At 33.0% G+C, this 24,560-nt stretch overlaps 1 protein-coding gene across 1 annotated transcript in view; it reads right to left on the reverse strand.

The window, feature by feature from the left end:
- Shrm (shroom) overlaps window positions 1–9,579 on the reverse strand; it is a 338,013-nt gene extending 328,434 nt beyond the window's left edge. The window contains exon 1 of the mRNA XM_075312930.1: window positions 8,247–9,579. The gene's annotated coding sequence lies outside the window, so the exon portion shown is untranslated. The remainder of the gene's footprint in view (window positions 1–8,246) is intronic.
- Window positions 9,580–24,560: the final 14,981 nt, after the last annotated feature.

The following is a 24,560-nucleotide window of genomic DNA, read 5'->3' on the forward strand; positions in this document are numbered from 1 at the left end:
GCTAACTTTCATTAAAAAAAAAATTGTGAAGTACCTCTTAGTTGGAAAAATTCTTCCAATCTACCAAACCGTTTATTTTATTTGTATAGACATTTTGTCCAAATTTTATTTCTATTGAAAATTTAGTAAATTTTTATTTTTTATAAAATATCTTGCCAATATTTTATTTTTATTAGAAATTATGGTTTGTTAGAAAATTTTGTCAAAGTTTTTTTTTTCTAGAGAAAATTTTGTCAACATTTTATTTCGTAGAAAATTTTCTCAAAATTTTTTCTCTATAGATTTTTTTATCAAAATTTTATTTCTGTAGAAATTTTATATTTTATAGAAAATTTTGTACAAATTTTATTTTTTATATAAAAATTTTGTACAAATTTTATTTTTTATAGAAAATTTTGTCAAAGTTTTACCAAAACAACCAGCATTCTACCAATCTACCAAACCGTAAAAAATCTTCTATTTTTGGTAAAATTCTACCAACTGTGGCGGCCGTACTTGGCTTACTTTGCGCCTGTCTGTCAATTTGTGATTTTGTCCGACCGTCTATCTTCCTGCCTGTCCATCTTAATATGTATGCCCAAATCTAACCATCTTTATGATATCATAAAGGCGAAGTGTTTTATTAATAATATGAAATTATGTATCGTTCTCATTTAATTCCGATTAATTTAATTATCTGATAAAAACATTTAAATTTCTCTTGCTTTTATATGCATCGTAGGGGCAATGAACAATCAAACGGGTGGCTTTCAAAAAAAAAAAAAAAAACAATTGTTTATTTTAATATTTCTAATTTTAACTTTTAATGTCTTCTAACCCAAAATGCATAACAAAAAAAAACATTAAAATACCTAAACAAACAATCGAACATTTACGGGCGCAAAATTGCAAATGTTGCCGTTTTGGTTTGGCTATTTTTTTGTATTTTTGTCTGGTCTGCCATTGTTTTTGTTTTATATAAACAATGATTATGGTATTTGTTTTTTTTTCTTCTGTCACGTCTAGGGGGATAATTGAAATCCACTTTTTTACTTCGCAAGTCATAGATGGATTCATGCCATAGTTGATGTATTCGTTTATATATCTTGGCCAGTTTATGTATTTGCTAGTTTAATTTGTTTTCCTTCGAACCATCGCAATTGATAATTACTTTATTTAACTTATTTACTAAAAACGATTTGTTGTTTTTTGGTGGGATTTTTTTTTTTGCTTTCTTGTCGATTCTGTGAAATTTTGAAAATCAATTTGAATCTTTGATACCAGCCAGCTTTTGTGATATCTTCATTTGGTATGGATGAAGAATCGCTAGGAAAATTGTTTTTGACGAGGGGACAGGGGGAGGTAGCCCTTGATTAAGTTGTTATATAAGATCACAGAGTAGCTAGAGGTGCCACCATCATTATTGGCTCCGGTTGAAATTGTTTTGAAGTGATAATAAATGTTTGTTTTTTGGACCAAAGATTGACACAAAGATATTTTGGCAATTAAAGTGTCATTAAATCAGGGGGTTTTCACAAGTTGCAAAGTTTTGAAGATATTGAATAAGGCCACATGAATTTAATTCACTGGGAGTTTTTATATACATAGTAATGCAAAAATGATAGTCGACTCTGGCCGACTTTTTTTTGGACTAAGGAAAAAAATTGGTAAACATTACAAAATTCCTTAAGATATTTGAAAGGCCACACAAATTCACTTTATAATGGGATTTTCTATAGTAATTCAAAAAAAAATTTTGAGACCTAGTCGTATCACAATAGACTGAATAGTCTAAGTGAGCCTGATACTTAATCGGGCTGCCACTTTAACATAACCTAACCATAGTCGTATCTAACTGCCCTTTTAAGGGGAAGAGTGTGAAATATTAAAAATAAATATTTAATTTTCGAAATTCAAATATTTCTAAAAATATAAAATAAACTAAATTTCAAATCAAACATTTTTTATTACAAAATATTATTACTACACTCAAAAAAAGTGAATTCTGTATTTCACTAAAGCCAATTTAACTTTATTTTAGTTCATTATTATGTTTGGAGAAAGGTTTCTTTACTTTAATAATTTTTTGTGTACGTTAGTTAAATTAACTAAACCCGAGAAAAAAAATATACTCAAATGAAGCATAAAGATTAACTAAATTCGTGTCTTCCACAAAATAGTTCAGAATTTCTTTAATTTTGTAAATTTTACCAAAAATGTGTCCCTCATGAACTTCGTATGTCACTAAAGACATTCTTGCAATTTTGAACTCCAAGTTTTTCCTTCAAACTACAAAATTTTCTTTAACAAGTGAAAAAACTTAGTTATGTCTAATACATTTTCTTGAATTTGTCGAAAAATATTTACCTTTTTTTATGACATCGGCGTGATGCCAACGTTTTGTAATACTGTTTAGTTAAAATTTTCTACAAATATTCAAAATTTTCTTAAATTAACCGAAAGTTTTCTTCCTGGTGGGTTCACTGTTTTTTCAGTGTATGGAAAAAAATACAAAAATTACAAAATTTTTTAAGATATATGAAAGGTCACACGAATTCACTTTATAATGGGATTTTCTATAGCAATTCAAAAATTATTATGAGACCATAGTCGTATCTACCTGACTTTTTAATGGGAAGAGTGTGAAATTTTAAAAATTAATATTTCATTTTCCTAATTAAAATATTTCTAAAAATATAAAATAAACTAACTTTCAAATCAAAATGTCTTTTTTTATTATTAAAAATTCAGCTACTTATCATTAATAAATGTGGTAAATCACATAAAACAACTGAGTTGCTCTAAAAGCCTCCATTTATTATAAACATTTTTGTTTTTTGTTAATTTCAATAATTTATATGCCCTATGAGGAGTTGTTAATCAATAACAACTAGCATGGGGTATTATGAAATATTACACCTCAAGACCAACCAAAGCTATTGCTAAAATAACGCCCATCCTATGTGGACATTTAACATATAAGCAAAAAAAAAATGATTTAAAAATTATATCTACATAAAACTTTGGTATCAATTTTATACATGCAAAATAACTCAATTAATTTTCCATAGATACTATCTTATTTATCATTAATTTCATTAGTATGTCATGAAGGGTCATTTTTTAAGTATTTGATTTCCAACAAAAATAAAAAATACAAACATGAAAAATTATCTAATTTAAATAAAATCATAGGCATAATCATCATGAACATTTAAATTTTATGCAGGTACTATTAATTTTGTTACTCAAAAATTTTGTTTTAAAAAAATTGAAACTTGTTATTCAAAGATTTGCATAAGAAGATATTTATATAATTAGATTTTGCGAAAAAAAATGTATTAATAAACCAAAAACAATTAAATAATGTCAGCATGAATCGATTGAGCAGGCAGAGAAGGTTATACCCTCAAAGACGAGAAATAGAAATTAAATATATTAAAAGAAATATTAAATATTATGCGGCTTTAAATATTAAAGGCATATATATACCAAACAAAAAAATCCTATTTTGCAAAATTTTATTTCTACAGAAAATTTTATAAAAATTTTATTTCTTTAAAAAGTTTTGTCATAATTTTATTTCTACAGAAGCTTTTATCAAAATTTTATTTCTATAGAAAATTTTGTCAAAATTTTATTTCTATCGAAATTTTGTCAAAATTTTATGTCTATACAAAATGTTGTCAAAATTTTATTTCTATAGACAATTTTGTCAAAATTTTGTTTCTATAGAAAATTTTGTCAGAATTTTATTTCTATAGAAAATTTTGTCAAAATTTTATTTCTATAGGAAATTTTGTCACAATGTTATTTCTGTTGTAGAAAATTTTGTCAAAATTGTATTTCCAAAAGAAATTTTTGTGAAATTTATATTTCTATAGAACATTTCATCAAAATTTAGTTTTTAATGGCTAATTGTGTCAAAATTTTATTTCTATAGACAATTTTGTCAAAATTTTGTTTCTATAGAAAATTTTGTCAGAATTTTATTTCTATAGAAAATTTTGTCAGAATTTTATTTCTATAGAAAATTTTGTCAAAATTTTATGTCTATACAAAATGTTGTCAAAAGTTCATTTCTATAGGAAATTATGTCAAAATTTTATTTCCAAAAGAAATTTTTGTGAAATTTATATTTCTATAGAACATTTCATCAAAATTTAGTTTTTAATGGCTAATTGTGTCAAAATTTTATTTCTATAGACAATTTGGTCAAAATTTTGTTTCTATAGAAAATTTTGTCAGAATTTCATTTCTATAGAAAATTTTGTCAGAATTTTATTTCTATAGAAAATTTTGTCAAAATTTTATTTCTATAGGAAATTTTGTCACAATGTTACTTCTGTTGTAGAAAATTTTGTCAAAATTGTATTTCCAAAAGAAATTATTGTCAAATTTATACTTCTATAGAACACTTCATCAAAATTTAGTTTTTGTGTCTAATTGTGTCAAAATTTTATTTTTATAGAAATTTTTTTTAAAATTTTATTTCTATAGAAAATTTTGTCAAAATTTTATTTCTATAAAAAATTTTGTCAAAATTTTATTTCTATAGGAAATTTTGTCAAAATTTTATTTCTATAGGAAATTTTGTCAAAATGCTATTTCTGTAGGAAATTTTGTCAAAATTTTATTTCCAAAAGAAATTTTTGTGAAATTTATATTTCTATAGAACATTTCATCAAAATTTAGTTTTTAATGGCTAATTGTGTCAAAATTTTATTTCTATAGACAATTTTGTCAAAATTTTGTTTCTATAGAAAATTTTGTCAGAATTTTATTTCTATAGAAAATTTTGTCAAAATTTTATTTCTATAGAAAATTTTGTCAAAATTTTATTTCTATAGGAAATTTTGTCACAATGTTATTTCTGTTGTAGAAAATTTTGTCAAAATTGTATTTCCAAAAGAAATTATTGTCAAATTTATACTTCTATAGAACACTTCATCAAAATTTAGTTTTTGTGTCTAATTGTGTCAAAATTTTATTTCTATAGAAAATTTTTTCAAAATTTTATTTCTATAGAAAATTTTTTTTAAATTTTATTTCTATAGAAAATTTTGTCAAAATTTTATTTCTATAAAAAATTTTGTCAAAATTTTATTTCTATAGGAAATTTTGTCAAAATGCTATTTCTGTAGGAAATTTTGTCAAAATTTTATTTCCAAAAGAAATTTTTGTGAAATTTATATTTCTATAGAACATTTCATCAAAATTTAGTTTTTAATGGCTAATTGTGTCAAAATTTTATTTCTATAGACAATTTTGTCAAAATTTTGTTTCTATAGAAAATTTTGTCAGAATTTTATTTCTATAGAAAATTTTGTCAAAATTTTATTTCTATTGGAAATTTTGTCACAATGTTATTTCTGTTGTAGAAAATTTTGTCAAAATTGTATTTCCAAAAGAAATTTTTGTCAAATTTATATTTCTAGAGAACATTTCACCAAAATTTAGTTTTTGTGTCTAATTGTGTCAAAATTTTATTTCTATAGAACATTTTGTCAAAATTTTATTTCTATAGAAAATTTTGTGAAAATTTTATTTCTATAGGAAATTTTATCAAAATTTTATTTCTATAGGAAATTTTGTCAAAATTTTATTTCCAAAAGAAATTTTTGTCAAATTTATATTTCTATAGAACATTTCATCAAAATTTAGTTTTTGTGTCTAATTGTGTCAAAATTTTATTTCTATAGAAAATTTTGTAAAAATTTTATTTCTATAGAAAATTTTGTTAAAATTTTATTTCTATAGGAAATTTTGTTAAAATGCTATTTCTGTAGAAAATTTTGTCAAAATTTTATTTCCAAAAGAAATTATTGTCAAATTTATACTTCTATAGAACACTTCATCAAAATTTAGTTTTTGTGTCTAATTGTGTCAAAATTTTATTTCTATAGAAAATTTTGTCAAAATTTTATTTCTATAAAAAATTTTGTCAAAATTTTATTTCTATAGGAAATTTTGTCGAAATGCTATTTCTGTAGAAGATTGTGTCAACATATAATTTCAAGAGAAAATTTTGTCAAAATTTTATGACTGTACAAAAATTTTGTCAATATTTTATTTCTATAGAAATTTTTGTCAAAACTTTATTCGTATACAAAATTTTGTCAACATTTTATTTCTATAGACATTTTTGTAAAAATCTTATTCGTATAGAAAATTTTGTCAAAATTTTATTTCTTGGAAAATTTTGTAAAAATTTTATTTCTATAGAAAGTAGAAATAAAATTTTGACAAATTTAAGTAGAAATAAAATGTTGACCAATTTTATTTCTACGGAAAATTGTGTCAACATTTATTTCAATAGAAAATTTTGTCAAAAATTTATTTCTATTGGAAATTTTTGTCAAAATTTAATTTTGTATAGAAAATTTTGTAAAATTTTATTTCTATAGAACTTTATGGCAAAATTTTATTTCTATAGAAATTTTTGTATATGTTTTATTTCTATAGAAAATTTTGTAAAAATTTTATTTCTATAGAAAATTTTGTCAAAATTTTATTTCTATAGAAACTTTTGTCACAATTGTATTTCTATAGAAAAGTTTGTTAAAATTTTATTTCTATAGAACATGTTATTTCTGTAGAAAATTTTGCCAAATTTTATTTCTATAGAAAATTTTGTCAAAATGTTATTTCTGTAAAAAAATATTTTGTCAAAATTGTATTCCTATAATTTTTTTTTTTAATTTAATTTTATAAAAAAAAATTTCAAAATTTTATTTTGATAGAATATTTTTAAGGATTTTATTTCTACAGAAAATTTTGTCAATATATTATTTCTATAGAAAATTTTGTGATTGTAAATATTATTTCTATAGAAAATTTTAGTTTATAGCAAAATTTGTCAAAATTTTATTTCTATAGAAAATTTTGTCAAAATGTTATTTTTATAGAAAATTTAGTCAAATTTTTATTTTTTATAGCAAATTTTGTCAAAATTTTATTTTGCATAGCAAATTTTATTAAAATTTTATTTCTATAGAAAATTTTGTCATAAAAAAGCAGCAAAAAAAGCGTCGCCAAAAAAGTAATGAAAATGTTCTTTTTGGATCCGGAAGTGATGCAAAATTGACGAAGTCCTTCATTTCAATAGCCGGTGCACTGAATTTGGATCTTTTTTTAGGTGTGATCCGAATTCAATGTTTTGGATGTAAATTAAAATATTCTGTGATACTTTGTCACATAAATAATTTTTTATAATTTTTAATGAATTCTAACGCTTGTCGGAAACGTTTGACCTCAAATATTTTCTAAAATTCACAATTTGTTCAGAATGGATTTATGATTTTTTTCGACAAAATTTAAATAATTTGTACCATTTTATGAATTCTTAAACTGTTTTTAACTAATTTGAAACAAAAAAGTTAAAATTACCCATTAAAAGTATGAAAAAAAACAAAGTTATAAAAAATTTAATCAAAAGAATTCCCTGTGTAGTTAAAATAAAGACCATAATTGGGAGTGCATCTTCTGGAAGTGCTTTTAAAGTTGTGTCTTTGGAAGAACTTCCAAATTTTTTTGCTGGGATGTTATTTCTATAGAAAATTTCGTAGAAATTTAATTTTGCATAGAAAATTTTGTGTTAATTTTATTTTGAAGAACATTTTATTAACATTTTATATCCATAGAAAATTTTGTTAAAATTTTATTTCTATAGAAAATTTTTGTCAAAATTTTATTTTGTATAGCAAATTTTGTAAAAATTTTATTTCTATGGAAAATTTTGTTAAAATTTTATTTCTATAGAAAATTTTGACAAAATTTTATTTTTAATAGCAAATTCTGTCAAAATTTTATTTCTATAGAAAATTGTGTCAAAATTTTATTTATATAGAAAATTGTCTCACAATTTTATTTCTATAGAAAATTGTCTCACAATTTTATTTCTATAGAAAATGTAGTCAAAATTTTATTTTGTATAGAAAATTATGTCAAAATTGTAGTTTGTTTAGAAAATTTTTGAAGTACCTCTTGTGATGTGAAAATTAAATCCATCTCTAGAATATCATTTTTGCATTTGCATCAAAAGTAATGACTATGAAAGAACTTCCATTTTTTTTTTGCTCTATTTATATTTACAACACTTGCTAAAAATTTCTTCGATTTCTTTATAGTCTTAAATATTGAGTCTAGTTATTAAAACAAAATTGAAACTTTTGTGTAACATGGTAATTTTTCAATAAAATATGCAAAATAAGCCATACATACATATACATGACAAAAAACGTTTTTAAAACAATGTTTTTACTTACAATTGTTTATCAAAATATCCAAAACGTTGTTATTATTAATAAATTATTCCAGTCATGAATGAGGTGTTGCTAACGTTGGTGACGACGACAGCGTCAACGATGATGATGATAAAGTTTCCAATTGCAAATAAAACCTTTTCTGTTTACCAATCGCTGTAAAACAAATTGCGATTACGATCAAGGTCTGCTTTAATTTTTTTCATTCGATTTTCCTTTAAATCTTAAAAATTGCACAATATTTTCGCATTAAAATTTTTTGCTTTAGTAAAAAACACAAACATACATTTAAAAAAAACTGCACTTTAAGCATAATTTCTTTGCTCATTAACGTTAGCTGCACAACAGAACAACAACAAAAAATCTCTTGGTTTTTCTTCTCACAACTACAATAACAAGAACGGGGTTATGTTGACGATTTTATGATGGGGGTAAGATGATGGCATCATCATCATCGTTGATTTTATTGTTGTTTTTGTAAAGATCATTGGCATCGTCATACAGGTCTATGATGCATAATGAGAAATCGTTTTTCTTGGGGAGGGAGCCGAAGGTTTTTTACTCAATGATGTTCTACTCTACGAATAATAACAACAACACTAGGGTGTGTTTTTTACTTAATACAAATGCAGTTAGTTTGATTTATAATGGGTGGTAAAGCCACCTTTTTACCACATGCTTATAATTGCAGTTTTTTTTCTTCTGTTATCTTCTCTCATTCTTCTCTTGCACAATTCTGAAAACTCTTCTTTTTTAATTTTAATTTGAATTTTGATTTTTCTTTTATTATTATTTCATTTCAATTTTTTTTTAAATTCTTCATCCACCATATTTCGGCACAAATATTTCATAAAAATTCATATATTAAATAACACACGCGATTCACGGAATTAATTTCAATTCTCATTCATTTACTTCACACAAAATTTGTTTTGTGTTTAATACACATAAAGAGTAGAGGGGATACCATGGAGTTGCTAGCTTTTGGTCTTAAGACATTAAAGGTGCATATGCATGCATGCACCAGGCATATATACGTTTTTTTGTTTTAAACACACACACTACGCTTTTTTTGTATTCACAAAACCCGACAAACTCCGCGCACTCTGCAAACTACCGAAAAAACGAATGCAAAAGTCTTAATTAAATCCAGTCACAATAATTGAAATAATCCACATAACCATAGATCGCAAATTGGGAAAACTATACCGTTATTTGGAAGATTTGTTTTTGTTTTATTTCAACTTCTTTTTATTTACCCACTTCTATTTTACAAAAACCATATACTATATTGTATTTACTGTTTTTTTGTGTTTTGGTTAATCGGGCAACAGAGTTTCACTCAGTCAATCACGCGCTCCGTTCAACCAAACTGTATAAGATCTTGTTAAGACTGAATCCACGAACAAAAATTACAGCCAAATCAACAACCTAAAAGTTTTATTGTCTTAAAAGAGAGTGTATTTCAGTGAGCGCGAGTGTGTGAGAGAGGAGGTAATAAAATATTTGCGGCTTTTTCTACAAGAGATAAATAGAGGAAGAGAACGTATTTATCTTAAAGATTGCTCACAAAAACACGCACACACAAATGCAAACAAATCCAAACGCAAATACAGTAATAAAGGTAGTTGACTAGAAAAACACCTTATTGTCAGTGCTGCCGCTAGTGAAAAATTTAGTGAAGTAGATTTTGGAAAAAAGTGGAGTAGATTGAATAAAATTGAAGTAGCATACATTTTTGAAAACAAAACAATAGAATTCATTTTATTATACCTTCCACCATAGGATGGGGATATATTAACTTTGTCATTCCGTTTGTAACACATCGAAATATTGCTCTAAGACCCCATAAAGTATATATATTCTGGGTCGTGGTGAAATTCTGAGTCGATCTGATGTCCGTGCGCCCGTCCGTCTGTTGAAATCACGCTAACTTCCGAACGAAAGAAGCTATCGACTTGAAACTTGGCACAAGTAGTTGTTATTGATGTAGGTCGGATGGTATTGCAAATGGGCCATATCGGTCCACTTTTACGTATAGCCCCCATATAAACGGACCCCCAAATTTGGCTTGCGAATCCTCTAAGAGAAGCAAATTTCATCCGATCCGGTTGAAATTTGGTACGTGATGTTAGTATATGGTCTTAGTATATGAAAACATTGGTCCATATCAGTGCATAATTATATATAGTCCCCACACGCAGAGAAGAAACATGATTGCCACAATCATATTCGAAGAGCAAAATAATATGATAGCAGCTATTTTTGCGGCGACCATGTAACATTTTAACCTGCAACCATGTTGGCTCAGTGAACATGGTTCTAAGAAAAATACAATTGTCCTCATCTAAAATGTTATTATATTGATAAAAAGAATTTTGTTTCCATTAAAAGACAATGGTCACGATCTAAAATGTTATGTTATTCGTCAAAAATGTTTTTCTTCTAGTTAAAAGAACATGGTCACAACCTAAAATGTTTTTATTTTTATGAAAAAACTTTTTTCGTCGTCGAAAAAAGGACGCCACTTGAGAAATGAAAACACAAAATCAACTTTATTTATTTGTTTTTATTTATTTATAAACTAATTCATTGTTTATTTGTATTTATAATGTCGTGCAAGCAAACTTCACATATTTTTAAACACTCTAGTTTGGTTCAATTTCAACAATAAGTAATCATTCCATATTTACTTCGTGCCCATCAAATGTACAAACGCAGACATCATGTAACTGCAAATAAAAATAAATTATACCATATATCAAAATGCAGAACAAAAACCAGGTATATTTTTTTCAATTACACTTTCCTTTTTGGTATTCACATAAAACCACGTGCCATTTCTGAATAAATAAATTAACACAAAACACAATAATTCCGTATTCTCCGTCCATTCCAAGAAACAATCAACACACGACTGACGCGCAAAATGAAAATCGTGTGTACCTGCTCAATGTTTTTATAAAATTCTTGTCGCTGCAAAAAAATTAAATGGTCACGAAAACAATGTACATGGTCTTTATGGCCATGTAATGGTTGTAGACATGTCTATACGTAAACTATAAAAATATTTTTTTCTCTGCAAAAAAGTAAAAAAATTGAATGGTCAGATACATGATTTTCCTGACCATATAATGGTCTCAAATTCTATCATTTAAATAATAGAACATGTTTGCGGCATTTGAGAACCATTTAAATGCTTATTGCCAACATATATTTTTCTCCGCTCGAAAATTATTTTTACAAAGACAAAATACATGGTTTTCGCGACAATTACATACTCTAAATAAGCATTAAATGGATGCGGCAACCATGTCCAAACATGTTTTTTCTGTGCGTGCATATACAACGATCCCCAGTTGTGAACTCTGGAGCCTCTGGCAGGAGCAAAATTCATCTGATCTGGTTGAAACTGTGTACGTGGTGTTAGTATATGGCCTCTAACAACCGTGCAAAAATTGGTTCATATCGGTCTATATTATATATAGCCCCCATATAAACCGGTCCCCAGATTTGAACTCCGGTGCCTTTTAGAGAAGCAAAATTAATTCGATCCGTCTAACTAGGTCCATATCTGTCCATACCCAGCAAAAAAAAATTGGAAGTTCTTCCAAAGGCACGACTTTAAAAGCACTTCCAAAAATGCCCTCCCAAAGATGTTCTTTATTTTAACTACCCAGGAAGTTCTTTTAATTCAATTTTTTATAACTTGTCTTTTTCATACTTTTAATGGGTAATTTTAACTATTTTTGTTTCAAATAGGTTAAAAACAAAGTAAGATTTCATAAAATGGTACAAATCATTTAAATTTTGTCGAAAAAAATGCTAAATCCAATCTGCAAAAATTGTGAATTTTTGAAAATATTTGAGGTCAAACGTTTCCAACAAGCGTTAGAATCCATTAAAAATTATAAAAAAATATAAAAATTATTTACTTGACAAAATATCTCAGAATTTTTTAATTTACATCCAAAACATTGAATTCAGATCACACCTAAAGAAGTGAGGCAAATTCAGTGCAACGGATGTTGAAATGGAGGACTTCCGTCCTATGACAAGCCCATGTTAAATTCATCGCTTCCGCGTCAATTTTGCAGCACTTCCGGATCCAAGAAGAACATTTTCATTACTTTTATGGCGACGCTTTTTTTGCTGGGTACTTATATATAGCCCTCAAATAAACCGATCCCCAATCACACAAAAATTGGTACATATCGGTTTATAATTGTACACCGAAAAAAAGTGAACTGTTTTATAGGAAAAATTAACTACCTCACACGAAAATTGAACTAAATTTTACTCTACATTTTGAGATTTCCACAAAGCATTGTTAAAACCAGAAAATTTTAATGCCCTGTTGTACTTTTTAACTCCAGTTTACGAAATTACATCATCTCAAAGAAGAAAAAATTAACTAAAAGTAAAGTAGAAAATCATTGGCGCCAAATCATGACCATTTTAACCATACAGTAGTTCATTCTTACTATTTTTGGGAATCGTACGAAAATCTTGTTTTGCTTTCGTTCATATTGAACTTATGTATACGGTCATTGAACTTTATACTCACGTTTAGTTCATAAAATTTTTGAGACATACTTAAAAAAAGTAAGATTTCATTAAGCTGTGAAAAATTTCGATAAAAGTAATAAAATTTAACTACAAGCAAATAATTTTTTTCCAATAAAAATAAGTTAAATTTAACGTTAGTTTAACTACGGAAATTTTTTTCTGTGTATATAGCCCCCATATTTTAATTCTGGCTCTCTAATTACCGCGCAAAAGTCCATATCGGTTCGTAATTATTTGAGACTTCCCTATATACCGGCCAAGAACTGAATTATGTACGTATTTAATATTTTTTTTTTATTATATATGCCACGTATGGATTAACTTACAATTTAGAAAACGATGTTAAGAAGTTTTAAGATACAAATACCTTGCCATCGGTAAGTATTACCACAACTCAAGTAATTCGATTGTGGATGATAGACTTTCGTAGAAGTTTTTACGCAATCTATGGTGGAGGGTACATAAGATTCGGCATGGCCGAACTTACGGCCGTATATACTTGTTTTTCATTATTATACCCTCCATCATAGGATGGGGGTATATTAACTTTGTCATTCCGTTTGTAACACATCGAAATATTGCTCTAAGACCCCATAAAGTATATATATTCTGGGTCGTGGTGAAATTCTGAGTCGATCTAAGCATGTCCGTCCGTCCGTCCGTCTGTTGAAATCACGCTAACTTCCGAACGAAACAAGCTATCGACTTGAGACTTGGCACAAGTAGTTGTTATCGATGTAGGTCGGATGGTATTGAAAATGGGCCATATCGGTCCACTTTTACGTATAGCCCCCATATAAAGGGACCCTCAGATTTGGCTTGTGGAGCCTCTAAAAGAAGCATATTTCATCCGATCCGGCTGAAATTTGGTATATGGTGTTGGTATACGGTCTCTAACAACCATGCAAAAACTGGTTCACATCGGTCCATAATTATATATAGCCCCCATATAAACCGATCCCCAGATTTGGCTTGCGGAGCCTAAAAGAGAAGCAAATTTCATCCGATCCGGCTGAAATTTGGTACATGGTGTTGGTATATGGTCTCTAACAACCATGCAAAAATTGGTTCCCATCGGTCCATAATTATATATAGCCCCCATATAAACCGATCCCCAGATTTGGCTAGTGGAGCCTCTAAGAGAAGCATATTTCATCCGATCTGGCTGAAATTTGGTACATGGTGTTGGTATATGGTCTCTAACAATCATGCAAAAATTGGTCCACATTGGTCCATAATTATATATAGCCCCCATATAAACCGATCCCCAGATTTTGGTTTGCGGAGCCTCAAAGAGAAGCAAATTTCATCCGATCCGGCTGAAATTTGGTACATGATGTTGATATATGGTCTCTAACAACCGTGCAAAAATTGGTCCACATCGGTCCATAATTATATATAGCGCCCATATAAACCGATCCCCAGATTTGGGTTGCGGAGCCTCAAAGAGAAGCAAATTTTATCCGATCCGCCTGAAATTTGGTACATGATATTGGTATATGGTCTCTAACAACCGTGCAAAAATTGGTCCACATCGGTTCATAATTATATATTGCCATTATATAAACCGATCCCCCGATTTGGCTTGCGAGGCCTCTAAGAGAAGCAAATTTCATCCGATCCGGCTGAAATTTGGTACGTGATGTTAGTATATGGTCTCTAACAACCATGCAAAAATTGGTCCACATCGGTTCATAATTATATATAGCCCCCATATAAACCGATCACCAGATTTGACCTCCGGAACCTCTTGGAAGACCAAAATTCATCTGATTCAGTTGAAATTTGGTACGTGGTGTTAATATATGGCCTCAAACTCCCATGCAAAAATTGGTCGATATCGGTCCATAATTATGTATAGGCCCCATATAAACCGATCCCCAGATTTGACCTCCAGAGCCCCTTGGAAGAGCAAAATTCTTCCCATTCGGTTGAAATTTGGTACGTGATGTTAGTATATGGTATCCAACAACCATGCAGGAATTGGTTCCTATCAGTCCATAATTATATATAGCTTCCATATAAACCGATCCCCAGATTTGACCTCCGGTGCCTTTTGGAGAAGCAAAATTCATCCGATCTGCTTGAAATTTGGTACGTGGTGGTAGTATATGATATTTAACAACCATGCCAAAAGTGGTCCATATCAGTCCATAATCATTTATAGCCCCCCATATAAACCGATCCCGAGATTTGGTTTTGGAGCCTCTTGGAGGAGCAAATTTCATCCGAGTGAGTTGAAATTTGTGGATGACAGTCTTTCGTAGAAGTTTCTACGCAATCTATGGTGGAGGGTACATAAGATTCGGCCTGGCCGAACTTACGGCCGTATATACTTGTTTGATTTAATATATACCTCTTATGGACATACATACAATTTAGAAGATGGTGTTAGGAGGTTTTAAGATACCTTGCCATCGGCAAGCGTTACCGCAACTTAAGTAATTCGATTGTGGATGGCAGTGTTTAGAAGAAGTTTCTACGCAATCCGTGATGGAGGGTACATAAGCTTCGGCCTGGCCGAACTTACGGCCGTATATACTTGTTTTTAGGTAATTTTTACTTTTATGAGTATTAAGAATTTCGTAAATTATTGTTAGAAATCGAAAAATGTAAGTGAATTGTCATTATATTAATAATGGATTATAAAAATCTCAAAAAAAAACGGAATTAAATAGAATCGAATTTTTGCATTTCATTTTCCCATGGAATAGTTTTGTTTTTGTCTTTTTTTAAATAAAAAAAATATCCGATGGCAACACTGTTTTCTAGAGACTCAAATTTGCTCAATAAGATAACTCTCTTTCTCTCTTTTTGTCTTAGCCAAGAAGATAAGAAACCATGTGTTTTTTGTATCTTTAACTATTAAGAGACCACTGCAGCAACAAGGTATCTCAATATTCTTCTTAGCTATACAAACCTATGCAAGAGTTCGGCCTATGGAGAAGTACCTGTTTCTTTTATGTTACACGCATGCAAGTCACCCACTAATACTGTTGCGCATAACATGCTGTCATTAATTACACATATTTTACAATGACTTTGTGTGGCCAGTGGCAGTCACACTTGTTTTTAATTTTTCGATATTCTCAACTCCGTTAATTCCTTACCTGTATTATGTGCAGTGGCTTATTTTTAATATCTTTTATTTATGGTCAGCTTGTTGCTCTTTTTCTTTATCACCTTATTGGTGTGTTCAATAATTATCTCTTCGTTAAATAGGATGAAGAAAAAGAGCCATCCTAAGCAAATCTCTTATGATGTTAGTTTTGTACAACGATGAATTCAACTCAAGCAACAATCACTTTTACTCTCTTTTGTCTTTGTGTTTGTGTGTGTGCCTATTGGGAATGGGATTTTCTTGTTGTTGGTCAGTTTGTATAGTGGACAATGTTCAACACTTCGCGCCAATGTGTGGGTTCTTTTATCGATTCTCTGTGCTAAACTCCCTGGCAAGGAATATAATCAACGCAAATGAGTCAACAGGTAAAAGTATTACGTAGGATACCACAAAATATTTAACGTGTGCCGGCAATGTTGAGCTTACGCTCACCATCACTTGACATTGGGATTTTCACATACATAGATTGGGATTTTCGAAATGGATGATCTTCGGTTTTAAAAGCCAATGGGATTAGCAAAATTAAATGTTTGTAAACTGATCTGGGACTGAATTTTAAAGTCATGCATTTTATTATAAGCAACTATTTAGCTTACTATTTGTTCTGTTACATATTATTAACTTTTGTTAAGCTTCTCGAAAATCTCACTGTATGCAAGACCCTGGAGCAATTGAAGTATAACTGTGGTTTCTGATCAGACTTGAAAAAACATAGAAATGAAAACATAGAATAGACACCCATCAAACCCCGAACAGCAGAAAATGATCTGCCATGATGGAGTCCATCGATGGACGCAAACCCTTTTCAACCCAGCGGAAAGACTATGAGACCCACGAAAATATGACTGTTTCAGCAGACTGCAATGATTGAACCACCTAATGCTGTAGTAGCAAAACTTTGCTAGAGAAAGTTCTTCAGCTTAACGAGGAAGCGCCGTAAATTCGCCTGACCTGGACCTGTGGCGTCAATCCCACAAAGAAAAATTGCTTTTGGCGCAAAGTCCTGTCGAGGTCCCAACTACTGAAAAAACAAACGGACTTTTTGCAGAGGAAGAAGCAAAAGCGGGAGCACATAACAGCTCTGAAGAAGGGGAAATACATGGAAATCTCAAATTCCCCATGAAGGAAACGAATTTTCTGAAATAAACCCCGGAATACGATGCTACGAACTCTAAAAGTACGGCGTGGTTGTTAAGCCTTATTGTGACCATAGCTACACTGACACACCTAATCACTGTAGTGTTTTTCAGGCTGAAATATTAGCAATATAAGATGGGCCAAATTGGCAGAAAAATAATGTTCCAAAAAATGTTGGCATTATTATATACTCAGACAGTCAGCCTGCAATAAAATCCTTGGACTCTTAATGAGATCGCTAAGAGTGTAACTGTGCACGACTAAGTTTCTAGATCGGACCTAAAAAGCGTAGACATTTCGACATCAATAACGAAACCCACCCAGCAACTCGTGATCTCCAATTAGCGGGAAGGCTATAACACCCAGCGGGAAGGCTATAATACCCATAAAGAGGGGCAGGTCGGAAGGTTGCTATGAGTGAACAGCCTAATCCTATGAGTAGTGCAACGAAGCGCATCTATGTTACGGAAAGTCCTTCAGATTCAAAAGCTCCGAAGAACATTGTGACCTCAAATTCCGCTTTCAGGAAACGAATGAGCAGATATAAACCCCGAAAGATTATGTCCCGAACTCCAAACGACAATGTGGTTGTAAGGATACGTTGAATCTTAAAGTTCCTCGCGAAATTAGGAGCCAGTCGGAGAACACAAATGCTCCAAAGAAGGGAAAAAACAAGGAGACCTCAAATTCCCCAGCCAGGAAACAAATAAGCAGATAAAAACCCCAAAAGACGATGACCAGAACTCTAAAAGACGATGTGAACCTTGATAATCTTGAGGTCTTGTATTATTCCTCGTGAGCGAAACTCTGCACAAATTAAAGTGTAACTGTGCTCGACTAAAGTTTCTAGATCTCACCTGAAAACATAAAAAAATGCGAAACAAAATAACAAAAACCCCACGCAGCAAAGCATTATTTCCAAAGATGGGATCCACAAGATGTATGTAAACCCTTTATGACCTAGCGGGAAGACTATGAGATCCCCGACAATAGGAAGGTTTCAACATGGAGATCTCAGTTTCCCCAGTAAAGAAGCGAATGAGCAGGTAAAAACCCCCGAAAGACGATGCCTCGAACTCTACTCTGAAAGATAATGTGAATGTGGAGAATCTTGAGGTCTTTTGAAACGCACAAAAAAAGCTCCAAAGGAGGGAAAAACACGAAGGCCTCAAATTCCCCAGCCAGGAACAAATAAGCAAATATAAACCCCGAAAGAGGATACTCCAAAAGACGTAGTAGTGGTTTAGTCTCATGGAGATCATAGCTACCCTGAAGTCCTTACGATTCTGAAGGATAAGGTGCATTTTGATCGCTTTGAATCCGGACGTTGACCTTCAGGGTTGAATGGTCTGTTTACCTCTAACCCCTTGGAAAAATTGTGCTGACAGGGTCTGAAGGACGTTGTGGCTGTTAAGCCTCATTGAGCCCATGGCTAAACTGACTCCGAATGATCCTGAAGGATAAGGTGAATCTTGAGTACATTCAATCCGGAAGATAATCGAAGGCGACATTCCGGGTTGAAGGGTCTGTTAATATGAACCTGTGGGACAAGGATCTTTTATGTGGAGAATAGAAAAAAGACATACGATATACACGCTGCTATCAATTCCGGTTAAGAAACATACAATCCGCTGATCTGAGTTGGATAAAAACTCCAAAAGACGTAGTAGTGGTTAAGTCTCATGGAGATCATAGCTACCCTGAAGTCCTTGCAATTCTGAAGGATAAGGTGCATTTTGATCGCTTTGAATCCGGACGTTGACATTCAGGGTTGAATGGTCTCTTTACCTTTAGCCCCTTGGAAAAACTGTGCTGGCAGGGTCTGAAGGACGTTGTGGCTGTTAAGTCTCATGGAGGCCATGGCTAACCTGACTCCGAATGATCCTGAAGGATAAGGTGAATCTTGTGTACATTCAATCCGGAAGATAAACGACGGCGACATTCCGGGTTGAAGGGTCTGTTAATCTGAACCTGTGGGACCAGGATCTTTTATGTGGAGAATAGAAAAAAAACATACGATATACACGCTGCTATCAATTCCGGTTAAGAAACATACAATCCGCTGATCTGAGTTGGATCAAAACTACACAGAATATAAAAAAGGTGTTTCCTTGCCATTGGGCTAAACATAAAATCGGGCAGCACTCATTGATAAGAGAACTACATAATCTAACCTAATCTATACTAAATCCGGTCTTCCGAAGGAATTATCGTTCCAAAGACGTTTTTGACCATGGTCAGATTCCAATATTGCGACTAGGTTAGGTTAGGTGGCAGCCCGATGTATCAGGCTCACTTAGACTATTCAGTCCATTGTGATACCACATTGGTGATCTTCTCTCTTATCACTGAGTGCTGCCCGGTTCCATGTTAAGCTCAATGACAAGGGACCTCCTTTTTATAGCCGAGTCCGAACGGCGTTCCACATTGCAGTGAACCCACTTAGAGAAGCTTTGAAACCCTCAGAAATATCACCAGCATTACTGAGGTGGGATAATCCACCGCTGAAAAACGTTTTGGTGTTCGGTCGAAACAGGAATCGAACCCACGACATTGTGTATGCAAGGCGGGCATGCTAACCATTGCACCACGGTGGCTCCCTATTATGGATTGCGACTAATTTTGAAGCTTTTCACCTGATCAGGGAATATATTCTCCTGTTCCGACCTATCTGGTCTGGAGCTATTTTTTGTAGCCCTAGATCTCCCTCTCTTGAAATTGAAGATCCGGCCGCATAATGAGGATATGACATACCCAAAATATGATCCAAGGAAATTTTTTAACTAAGAAGGCTCTCTAATAAAGACAGTTATATTCTGTCATTCTGAAATTAAGAAATATTCTTCCGTGAGTGGTGAAGAACTGGAATCAATTTCTGAGTTGCCGACATACCCGATAAGACTCCATAAGAAAGGAAGAAAATATGGGGAAACCCTTGCAATTCCAACCATCTTATGGCAATCGGTGAAGCAACTGAAAATGAACCATGAGGTTTAATTTAAACAGCTAATGTCAGGATTGCCTATTTTTGATACTTAAATGGGATAAATTTCTTTGAGTTTATCAGGGATTCCTTGACCTAATAAAAATGCGTGACCAATAGACCCCATAAAAAAACAGAATATAGAAGGAAACCCTTAAAACTCTAAAACAACTCATCACAAACGTTTAAACCACTTAAAACTGGCCATTGAAGCAATCTTCATTCTACGAATTTCCGTTTCGAATTCTGATTCCTTTTTCGTGGGCACGAGTTTTGCCAAAATTGATTTCAACAAAAAGAAAACAACAAAGCAAATATGAACAAAAAAGAAACAAAACTAAATTGCCCAGCAGCAAAAAGAAAAACATAAAATTTTTTTTTTAATTAAATCCAAATTTAAACAACACTCGAAATTTATTCCTCATGTCATATTTCGCTGGCAACTTAGAAACAAAAGGCGATAAAAGCGATGATCATCAATCCCCTGAGTTAGCAGAGTCAACATTTAATCCCAAAAAGACAAATACAATCTCTTAAAGTGAACTACATTTCCATTAATTGTTGTTGCTTTTGTTGAAGTTCACATTAGGAGGGGGACATGTAGATAAATATGCCTGGGGATCTACATAATCATGCTACGTGCGAGTTCATTTGGATCTACTCACATTGTTGTCAGAGTTTTTGTTGTTGTTAGTGTTGAACCCCTAGATTTTCTGATGTTATTGTTTAACCCAACACAGAGCCTCACATTATGGTTTATTTGCTTTAGTGTATTTTCATTTCATTTTTATTGGTCTTAGGGTCTGTGTCTTTTATGTGCCATTCGTTTGTGTTACTTTTGCCTTTTAATTTTCACAATAACAATTCATGGAGTTTTGTTGTCATAAGAGGGTCGTTATCGCAAGGCATCAGGAGGAAGAGGTTATGATGTTCAGGGAAAGGGATTTGCAATAAAGAGCTAAGATGGATTGTATGAAATTCACCTTTGGATAAGTTCAAAGGAGAAGTCATATTCTTCCCTTCCCAAGGCGACCTGTATAATTTTGGGGGCAGAAACAGTACTTTTGGTGCCATGGGCAATTTACGTCCTAGGACACGATTTTCATGAAGATATTCACTTCGTGAATCCTGTTTGGAGATATGCTGCTATCTTGTGATCGAGGAAGTTAAGGTCATCAGGACAACGGCAGCAGGACAAATAGATTATGAGGATCCAGTACATGGATTTACTACAAGGAGTTAAGGGAGCCACCGTGGTGCAATGGTTAGCATGCCCGCCTTGCATACACAAGGTCGTGGGTTCGATTCCTGCTACGACCGAACACCAAAAAGTTTTTCAGCGGTGGATTATCCCACCTCAGTAATGCTGGTGACATTTCTGAGGGTTTCAAAGCTTCTCTAAATGGTTTCACTGGAATGTGGAACGCCGTTCGGACTCGGCTATATAAAGGAGGTCCCTTGTCATTGACCTTAACATGGAATCGGGCAGCACTCAGTGATAAGAGAGAAGTTCACCACTGTGGTATCACAATGGACTGAATAGTCTAAGTGAGCCTGATACCTCGGGCTGCCACATAACCTAACCTAACCTAAGTTAGATTGCATCAGGTTCACCTTTGGTTAAGTTTAAAGGAGGAGTCGCATTTCCCCTTTCCATGTCGACCTATATTCCTTCGGGGAGAAAACGTTCTTTTTTGATGCAAGTCCCGTGAATCCTCTTCAGACATGCTTCAAATTGGGCCTAATTTTCACTTTCGATTCCAAAACCATCCGGTCATTTATACCTCTTGGGAAACACGAAAGCACACTTTGGACTTGGTCCATATGAAAAAGAATTAGGCCACGGCCAAAAGCTTGGCACTTATATCACTTCGGAATTGCGTTAGCCCACCTTGGGCACTCAAACCCCTGGCCACTTATATCACTTCGAAATCGCCTTAAATCGCTATTTATAGGACAAAACCTCGAATCTCGCCCAAGGGCCGTCCACCCTTATCATTTTGAATTCGCGTTGGCGACTTTGGATTTAACTATAGGAGGAAGTCTCATACCTCTCTTTGCTTCGTCTCGTCCAGAACCAAACCTAGCGCCATTGACGTTGAGTACACAATGCCCCTCCCGAGTTTACCGTTGGCTGGTACATTTGCTGACAACTGTCTACGTGTGGTTTGTAGCGAGTGTTACAACTGATACACCAGCATTGCCAAATTTAGCTATCTCCATAGTTCAATCCATTTTGCAGCCATAACTGCGATACTTTCTCTGGTGTACAAAATTACTAAAATATCAGATTGCAATGGACTGATAAGAAAGATTACAGAAATCAGAGAATTATGGCCGTCAAAGCCTTCATACGTTGGACGAATGTGGCTCTGATGTATTTTGCCCCATTCCCGGCGAAGCGCCGTCTTGAGATGATCGACACTTTGGAATTTTTTAGTACCAACATACTCTCCAAAATGCCTCCGGCGCAAAAGTCCATCGGATTGAGATTTTGGTGGTAATTGTGCAGTAGAAATGAAGCGAGGAATCTCATTTTTTTAAGCCATTCTTGGTTGACGCCTTTTGAGTGCGATGGTGCTGAAAAAAAAGTTAGCAGTGGATTATCCTTTTCTAAGTGATTTCACCGTAATATGAAACGCCGTTTGGACTCGTCTAAACATAGAATTAGCCTGCACTCATTGATTACAGAGAAATTTACCAATACTGACTTTAGGACATTTTACCGATAATATTCGGCACTTATTTTGAGCCCATGGTCGATTAATACGATCAGAGAGCGACCATCTGCCGTTACGATCAGAGAGCGACCATCTGCCATTACCATCGGCGATGCTTGACTTCTGGTAGCCAATCGAAGGGGTAAATTCTTCGGTAAGTAAATTTTGTTTGTTCACAAACTGCTCATTTTGAAATGAAATTCTAAAGCGAGAAAACCAAACTGACCACATAACTGCTTGCAAAAGAACTCCTTAGCTACTGCCAGTTCAGCTTTTTTAGTACATTTTTCTTTAGGACATTTTCCTCATATTCGACCGTGGGGTCAGTCGATGAATAGGAGCGCCCTTCGGCCGTTACGGCGGTCCACACCATTATCATCGGCGACGATTGAGTTTCGATGGCTAATCGAAAGTCCAATCTCGCGATATGGTCAAGTTTTCTGCCACTGCTACATGGATTTCGATAAAAATCTGGATTCCACAGCTAGAGGTGTGCGATCACTCTAGTCACGTGTTCGCCTTTTCCCCATTCCTCCTATCTCTCAGCTAGAGGTATGAGACCACTCTAGACACGTGGTTCTCCATTTCCTCCTTCCTCACTGTTCTTCAGGTAGGGTAGGTTAGGTGGCAGCCCGATGTATCAGGCTCACTTAGACTATTCAGTCCATTGTGATACCACATTGGTGAACTACTCTCTTATCACTGAGTGCTGCCCGATTCCATGTTAACTTCAATGACAAGGGACCTCCTTTTTATAGTCGTGTCCGAATGGCGTTCCACATTGCAGTGAAACCATTTAGAGAAGCTTTGAAACCCTCAGAAATGTCACCAGCATTACTGAGGTGGGATAATCCCCCGCTGAAAAACGTTTTGGTGTTCAATCGAAGCAGGAATCGAACCCACGACCTTGTGTATGCAAGGCGGGCATGCTAACCATGGCACCACGTGGCTGACGACATAACTGCTTGCAATGCAACTCCTTAGCTACTGCCAGTCCAGCTTTTATAGAACATTTGTCTTTAGGACATTTTCCTCATATTCGACAGTGGGGTCAGTCGATGAATAGGAGCGTCCTTCGGCCGTTACGGCGGTCCACACCATTATCATCGGCGACGATTGAGTTCTGATGGCTAATCGAAGGTCCAATCTCGCGATATGGTCAAGTTTTCTGCCACTGCAACATGGACTTCGATAAAAATCTGGATTCCACAGCTAGAGGTGTGAGATCATTCTAGTCACGTGTTCTCCTTTTCCCCATTCCTCCTATCTCTCAGCTAGAGGTGTGAGACCACTCTAGACACGTGGTTCTCCATTTCCTCCTTCCTCACTATTCTTCAGGTAGAGCTGTGCGATCAATCTAGTCACATGATCTCTTTTCGCGATTTGTTCAAGTTTTCTACCACTGTGACATGGATCTCGATAAAATCTGGATTCTACAGCTAGAGGTGTGCGATCACTCTAGTCAAGTGTTCTCCTTTTCCACATTCCTCCTATCTCTCAGCTAGAGGTGTGAGACCACTCTAGACACGTGGTTCTCCATTTCCTCCTTCCTCACTGTTCTTCAGGTAGAGGTGTGCGATTAAACTAGTCACATGATCTCTTTTCGCGATATGCTCAAATTTTCTACCACTGTGACATGGATTTCGATAAAATCTGGATTTTACAGCTAGAGGTGTGCGATCACTCTAGTCACGTGTCCTCCTTTTCCCCATTCCTCCTATCTCTCAGCTAGAGGTGTGCGACCACTCTAGACACCTGGTTCTCCCTTTCCTCCTTCCTCACTGTTC

Source organism: Haematobia irritans, chromosome 5 (genome assembly GCF_050003625.1).
Source record: "Haematobia irritans isolate KBUSLIRL chromosome 5, ASM5000362v1, whole genome shotgun sequence".
Taxonomy (NCBI): domain Eukaryota; kingdom Metazoa; phylum Arthropoda; class Insecta; order Diptera; family Muscidae; genus Haematobia; species Haematobia irritans.